The following is an 8100-nucleotide window of genomic DNA, read 5'->3' on the forward strand; positions in this document are numbered from 1 at the left end:
TTTATTTTCTCTATTTTAAATTGTTCTCTCTCTCTCTCTCTCTCTCTCTCTCTCTCTCTCTCTCTCTCTCTCTCTCTCTCTCACACACACACACACACACACACACACACACACACATAAAACACAAAAGAAAACACACACATAAAACACAAAAGAAAACACACACATACAAACACACTGAAGCTCCGAAACACTGAAGTGAATCTCTGAACCCTTTCGTCTACACTTAACCTTATGGGCTTCAAATTTCACTGCTTCGCTTTTTACTCCTAAAACGACACTTCGAAACGAGACAGTAGCGGGCGGTATGCTGAGACGCTTTCACCTCTCAGATCCACTACTTCCAAAGGCCAAAAAAGAGATTAATCAGGTTCTTATGAGTGTTTTAGTTTTTTTTTTATATAGCAAAGGAAACAGTTCAAGGGCTTAAAACAAAAGAAAACAATAATGAAAAAAAAAGCCCGCTACTCACTGCTCCTCAAACGATCAGAGAGTGGCAGAAAGAGAAGTCAATTTCGGAAAGAGAGTGATACAGAAGAATGGTTACACTACCACCAGGGTCACAAAACTACCCTGGAAATACCCACGAAAGCCTTGTACAATGTGTATGCTTGGAAGCCGAAATGTTGAAGAATATGGTCTAGTAAAGAGTTATATTCAATGAGTGTTTTTTTAGGTTCATGATACAGAAGGGTCAAACTACCACCAGGGTCACAAAACTACCCTGGAAATACCCACGAAAGCCTTGTACAATGTGTATGCTTGGAAGCCGAAATGTTGAAGAATATGGTCTAGTAAAGAGTTATATTCAATGAGTGTTTTTTTAGGTTCATGATACAGAAGGGTCAAACTACCACCAGGGTCATAAAACTACCCTGGAAATACCCAAGAAATCCTTCTACATGGTGTATGCTTGGAAGCCGAAATGTTGAAGAATATGGTCTAGTAAAGAGTTATATTCAATGAGTGTTTTTTTAGGTTCATGATACAGAAGGGTCAAACTACCACCAGGGTCACAAAACTACCCCTGGAAATACCCAAGCCTTGTAAAGTGTGTATGCTTGGATGCCGAAATGTTGAAGAATATGGTCTAGTAATGAGTTATAATGAGTGTTTTTTTAGGTTCATATTACAGAAGAAGGGTCAGACTACCACCAGGGTCATAGAACTACCCCTGGAAATACCCAAGCCTTGTAAAATGTGTATGCTTATAAGCCGATATGTTGAAGAATATGGTCAAGTAAAGAGTTATAATGAGTGTTTTTCTAGGTTCATATTACAGAAGAAGGGTCAGACTACCACCAGGGTCACAAAACTACTCATGGAAAGACCCAGATATCGCGAAAGCCTTGCCAAATGTTTGTACTTAGATTCCGAAAAGTATAAGAATGAAGTGTTTTTTTACGTTCATGGGTCAAACTACCACCAGGGTCATAAAACTAGACATGGAAAGACCCAGATATCATGCGAAAGCCTTGCCATATGTGTGTTTAAAATGGGAGATGAAAAGTTTAAGAATGTAGAAGTTGTGTTTTTTTAGGTTCATGGTACAGAAGAAGGGTCAGACTACCACCAGGGTCATAAAACTAGACATGGAAAGACCCAGATATCATGTGAAAGCCTTGCCATATGTGTGTTTAAAATGGGAGATGAAAAGTTTAAGAATGTAGAAGTTGTGTTTTTTTAGGTTCATGGTACAGAAGAAGGGTCAGACTACCACCAGGGTCATAAAACTACCCATGAAAATGCCCAGATACCATGAGAAAGTCTTATCAAATGTGTGTGTTTGGGAGATGAAAAGTTTAAGAATGTAGAAGTGGGGTTTTTTTAAGTTCAAGATTCAGAAATTGGGTCAAAATACCACCAGGGTCATAAAACTACCCATGGCAAAACCCAGATACCATGAGAAAACCTTGCCAAATGTGTGTGCGTAGGGGGCTGATATGTATAAGCATGAGGCCCTGGGTTCTAATAGTTTTTTTTTAAGTTTACGGTACAGAAACAGGTCACCTCTCCTCCCGAAATTGACCTCTCTTTCGGCCACCTCTTGTGATTTTTTTTTTTTTTTTTTTTTTTTTAGGAGCAGCGAGTAGCGGGCTTTTTTTTTATTATTGTTTCCTTTTATATGCCCTTGAGCTGTCTCCTTTGTTGTAAAAAAAAAAAAATAAATAAATAAGCGTCAAACTACCACCAGGGTCATAAAACTACTCCAGGCAAGACCCAGATATCACACGAAAGCCTTGCCAAAATGTGAGTGTCCTTGGGCGCGGAAAATGTTTAAGAGAATAGGTTCCTCCGTGTGCGTGTGCGTGTGCGTGCGTGCGTGTTAAGGCTTCAAGGTCTCACTGGGCTTCGTGCTGGGCGAGACACAAGCTTCAGACACTTACGGATATTCAATACTTCTTCGATTTGTCTCTGTTTTGGTTCCTTCTTTCTGAAATATGTGTAGCGCCGCCACTGACCTCGCCTATGGTATGGCCTAAGTGTATGGTGTTGGGTTCGTTAGGTCGCTGATTCATTAGCTCGCTTAGAAGGATCCGATACCGCTTCGATTACTCTTTTGTTTTGTCTCGTCTGGTCTAGTCGACGTAAGGAGTCCCTGACCTTCGCCTCGTGGTATTTCTCGTGACTACTTATTTCTCACGTTTTTTTTCGCTTTACTTTCCTCTTGTCTTTCAAATTGTGCCGGATTGTGTTTTTGCTTTCAACTTTTTTTTCTTTCTTATAAAATCGACTTTCACTTCATTTGTTATCTTTTTCAAATTTTCTTTTCTTCCTAAATTGTGTAGTGGATTGTGTTTTTGCTTTCAACTTTTTTTTCTTTCTTATAAAATCGACTTTCACTTCATTTGTTTTCTTTTTCAAATTTTCTTTTCTTCCTGAATTGTGTAGCGGATTGTCTTTTTGCTTTTAACTTTTTTTCTTTATTATAAAATCGACTTTCACTTCATTTGTTTTCCTTTTCAAATCTTTTTTCTTCCTAAATTGTGTGGCGGATTTCTTTTTGCTTTTCAACTTTTTTTTCTCCTTATAAAATCGACTTTCATTTCTTTTTTTTCCTTTTCGAATCTTCTTTCTTCCTAAATTGTGTGGCGGATTGTCTTGTTAATTTATACGGTCAATACTTTCCTCTCTATTTCCTTCCCTTATGCCTTCAACCTCTCCATTTTCTTCCCTATTATTGTTTTGATATCCCATCCCTTTTTCATTTTTCTTGCTCCGGTGAGATATTTAACCTCCAAGTCTTGTTAATTTATACGGTCAATAGTTTCCTCTCCTTTATTTCCTTCCCTTATGCCTTCAACCTCTCCATTTTCTTCCCTAGTATTGTTTTTTTTCTCTCTCATCCCCTTTTCATTCTTCTTACCCCGGCGAGAAATTTAACCTCCAAGTCTTGTTAATTTATACCGTCAATACTTTCCTCTCCTTTATTTCCTTCCCTTATGCCTTTAACCTCTCCATTTTCTTCCCTAGTATTGTTTTTTCTCTCTCTCATCCCCTTTTCACTCTTCTTACCCCGGTGAGAAATTTAAGCTTTATATCGTTCAGTTCTTAGTTATTTGATCTCCTTAATACCTTCCTTTCTTCCCCTTTGCTTCCTTCTATCATGCTTTTAATCTCTCCCTTTTCTTCCTTATTATTGCTTTAGTTCCACTTTTTTTTAATATAATTTAATTCCCTCATCTTCTTACTCTTCATCTCTATCTTTCATTCCCTCATCCTCTTAACCTCTTTTCATTTCATTCCTTATACTCTAAACTTCTTCATTCCCTTCCCTCATGCCTCTTCATTTCCTTTCCTTGCCCTTAACCTCTTCACGGACACAGCAACAAAACCTTCAATATTTTTTCATGGCCAATCACTCTTTATTGATAGCCGTACCCTATGCCCTTTCTCAACCACAATTACCTTACGTCATATACAGTTTTTTACGTGTTCCCTTCCTCCCTACACGCCCTTGACTTCTTCATGGACTTATACCTGCCAGCATTCCTTAACTAGTCAATCATTCCTCATTGAACTCATTATAACATACCTTTGTCCCTTAATTTTTCCTCCACCTAATTTAAGAAGGGATTTTTATTCTCCTTACTACAAGCCCCTGGTTCTTCCTCTCTTCATTTACAAGCATTCCTTAACTAGTCAATCATTCCTCATTGAACTCATTATAACATACCTTTGTCCCTTAATTTTTCGTCCACATATTTAAGAAGGGATTTTATTCTCCTTACTACAAGCCCCTGGTTCTTCCTCTCTTCATTTACAAGCATTCCTTAACTAGTCAATCATTCCTCATTGAACTCATTATAACATACCTTTGTCCCTTAATTTTTCCTCCACCTAATTTAAGAAGGGATTTTTATTCTCCTTACTACAAACCCTAATTATTCCTCTCTTCACTAACTGGCATCCCTTCACTATAGTCAGTCATCTCTAATTGAACTCCTTTCCCTATATCTTCGTCCCTTATTTTTTCGTCCACCTAATTTAAGAAGGGATTTTTGGTTGTTTGTTTTCCCTTACTACAAGCCCTTAATTATTCCTCTCTTCACTAACTGGCATCCCTTCACTATAGTCAGTCATCTCTAATTGAACCACCTAATTTAAGAAGGGATTTTTATTCTCCTTACTACAAACCCTAATTATTCCTCTCTTCACTAACCGGCATTCCTTCACTATAGTCAGTCATCTCTAATTGAACTCCTTTCCTTATATCTTCGTCCCTTATTTTTTCGTCCACCTAATTTAAGAATGGATTTTTGGTTGTTTGTTTTCCCTTACTACAAACCCTAATTATTCCTCTCTCCATTAACCGGCATTCCTTCACTATAGTCAGTCATCTCTAATTGAACCCCTTTCCCTATATCTTCGTCCCTTATTTTTTCGTGCACCTAATTTAAGAAGGGATTTTTGGTTGTTTGTTTTCCCTTACTACAAGCCCCTAATTTTTCCTCTCTTCACTTACCAGCATTTTATTTTTCTTCCTTTTATCTCGCTTTCTAATTCTTCGATCACCGCTTTCTACATCTATACCTTTTCCATATCATCACACAACCTTTACGTTTTTCCTTTTTTGTTCAAGATGTATCCGCGTTCTCTACATCTATATATTTTCCACATCATCACACAATCTTTTTATATTTCCCTTTTTTTCTTCAAGATATATCCGTATTCTTTTCCTCTCCTCTGGTCAACCCCTTTTGATATCTTGTTTACGGGGTTTTTTTTTCCTTCTCTAACGTCTAATCATTCATTTCCTATAATTCCGTCAAGTCTTTTAACGCCTCTTCATTATTTTCGTTTTTTTCCCTTCTATAACGTCTAATCATTCCTGTCCTGTAATTCCGTCAAGTCTTCTAACGCCTCTTCATTATTTTCGTTTTTTTCCCTTCTATAACGTCTAATCATCCCTGTCCTGTAATTCCGTCAAGTCTTCTAACGCCTCTTCATTATTTTCGTTTTTTTCCCCTTCTGTAACGTCTAATCATTCCTGTCCTGTAATTCCGTCAAGTCTTCTAACGCCTCTTCATTATTTTCGTTTTTTTCCCTTCTATAAAGTCTAATCATTCCTGTCCTGTAATTCCGTCACGTCTTCTAACGCCTCTTCATTATTTTCGTTTTTTTCCCCTTCTATAACGTCTAATCATCCCTGTCCTATAATTCCGTCACGTCCGTCATTACTTTTTTTCCTTCCCTTCCTTTTTTTTCCCTGACCTTGACCTACTTATGGATTCCCTTTCACCTGCACCTTTCCACTATCCTCTCTTCACACATTCCAGTCTTATGAGTCCGCTCCACCCTTTCACTTTCCTTCTGTTAGTCACGACCTGGAAGTGAAATACGACTCTTTTGTATCGTTCTCCTTCATGGCTTCCAAATTGTAACACCACTTTTAACAATCCATATGACGAACTCTTCTCTCGATATTAGTCTACTATGCATTATTTTTTCTTTCCTTTTGCTTAACTATCGCCTGTAAGTTAAGCAAGTCAGCCTCTCTACTAAATCGTTGTTATTCATGGCTTGTAAACTTAAATATCACCTCAGTTTTTACTTACGCAATGCTCTGTTTTCTCCATTTCTGTCTACTATATACTATTTTTACTTTCCTTTCGCTAAACAACTCTCGCCTGTATGTTAAGCAAGCGTCTTCCAAATCGTTGTTATTCATGGCTTGTAAACTTAAATATCACCTCAGTTTTTACTTACTCAATGCTCTGTTTTCTCCATTTCTGTCCACTAGATGATTTTTACCTTCCTTTTACCTTCCGCTCAAGATGCTGAAGTCGGGTAAAACTATCACTTGCATCACAAAACAGGCCTTGAAAATCCCAGCACTACTACGAGAGGCTTTTCAAACAGGCGAGCTGAGGTGCCGACATGTTTAAAGGGGCTATTACACGGCAAATTTCCATGGATCTTCAGTCATAAAATTGTGGACATGCTACCGTCGTCTTCCTGTCACACTTGCCCCGCACTCTCTCAGCGTTACGTGGTCTTGGCCGACACGTTCTCACAACACCAAGTATGGCTGACGTCCCTGTTCGCACCGCCGTTTTCACTCAAAGTGCCGTTGTTTTGGCTCTGGTGACACTCAGTTTACACAAGCAACGGAAAAGAAAGGAATGTGTAGGCGGCAATGACTTACAAGAAGAGAGGAGCGCAGTGAAGTGATGCAGCTGTCGCAAGAACTACGTCTAGAGGACTAGGAAGGCTACAGGATGGATGAGTCGGCGGGGGCCCATTTTATGAATTATTGAGTCTTGTGCAACCATCTATAACCAAGGCTGAGGAAACCAGTGTCTGATCTTCCTTCCATGCAGCTTTATTTTTATTTATTTTATTTATTTTATTTATTATTATTTTTTTTTTTTTTTGCATACAATTCATGCCTGGGATCCCACAAAGCTGGCATGTCCCGTAATTTCGCAACACTCAAAGCCGTGCGAATGTAGGGACAGTAGAGTGTAGCTTCTTCCTCCTCTTCTTGTTTCTTGTTATTGCTGATGATGATGATGGTGAGTAATACCGTCGTCCTTGGGTGAAATCTACCGTAGTTTTGGAAGATCGTGGACACGTCAGAAACACCGAGGAATTGAGAACCACGCCAGCGGAAATTGTGGTTTGACTGAAGGTCCACGGAAAATTTGCCCAGTGTAATAGGCCCTTGAGAATGCGAGCCTCAGCCACATTATAGATCATACTACAACTTTTATATCTATCGCTTTTCATAACACAACCATATCATAACCATATAACTCTATCATACCATTCTCTCTCCCTCTCTTTCCTTGTCCTATGCCATGCCCCTGAACGAATAGGTAACAGGAATAGGATAAGTATGATCTCTCTCTCTCTCTCTCTCTCTCTCTCTCTCTCTCTCTCTCTCTCTCTCTCTCTCTCTCTCTCTCTCTCTCTCTCTCTTTGTCTCACTTTCTTCCTTATCTTTCACCTTAAGTGCATAATTACTCTTGAAGATTAGCATAAAGGAGAAGGGAGGAGGAACATCACCTATCATAATAAACACCTGCCCACCACCACCATCACCACCATCATCACCACCATCACCACCATCATCACCACCACCATCACCACCATCACCACCATCACCACCACCATCACCACCATCACCACCATCACCACCATCATCACCACCACCATCACCACCATCATCACCACCATCACCACCATCATCACCACCATCATCACTAGGATATGTTTACTGGTTAAGAGGTTGTGCTTCTGAAAGGATTAATGACTCTGGCGGGCGTTCTCTCTCTCTCTCTCTCTCTCTCTCTCTCTCTCTCTCTCTCTCTCTCTGTTTTCTTTATTTTCTTTATTTTTTTCCTCCTTTTACTATTTTTCCTTCTTTTCTTTCTTTTTTCCTTCTATTTTCTTTCTTTTCTTTGTATTTTCTTTCTTCTCTCTTTCTACTCTCTTGCTTTCTTTATTTCTTTCTTTATTTTCTTTCTTTTTTCTTTATTTTCTCTCTCTCACACACACACACACACACACACACACACACACACACACACACACACACACACACACACACACACACACACACACACACACACACACACACACACACACACACAC

The 8100-nt window shown here is 39.0% G+C and overlaps 1 long non-coding RNA gene across 4 annotated transcripts in view; it reads right to left on the minus strand.

The window, feature by feature from the left end:
- The window catches only part of LOC126996974 (uncharacterized), a 156430-nt gene extending 149666 nt beyond the window's left edge, over positions 1-6764 (minus strand). For 3 of the 4 annotated variants that reach the window (XR_007751780.1, XR_007751782.1, XR_007751779.1), the window contains exon 1: positions 6211-6642. This is a non-coding gene — a long non-coding RNA (uncharacterized LOC126996974). The other variant, XR_007751781.1, reaches the window with a different exon arrangement.
- Between the last annotated feature and the right edge of the window lie 1336 nt (positions 6765-8100).

This window comes from Eriocheir sinensis, chromosome 11 (assembly GCF_024679095.1).
Source record: "Eriocheir sinensis breed Jianghai 21 chromosome 11, ASM2467909v1, whole genome shotgun sequence".
Lineage (NCBI taxonomy): Eukaryota > Metazoa > Arthropoda > Malacostraca > Decapoda > Varunidae > Eriocheir > Eriocheir sinensis.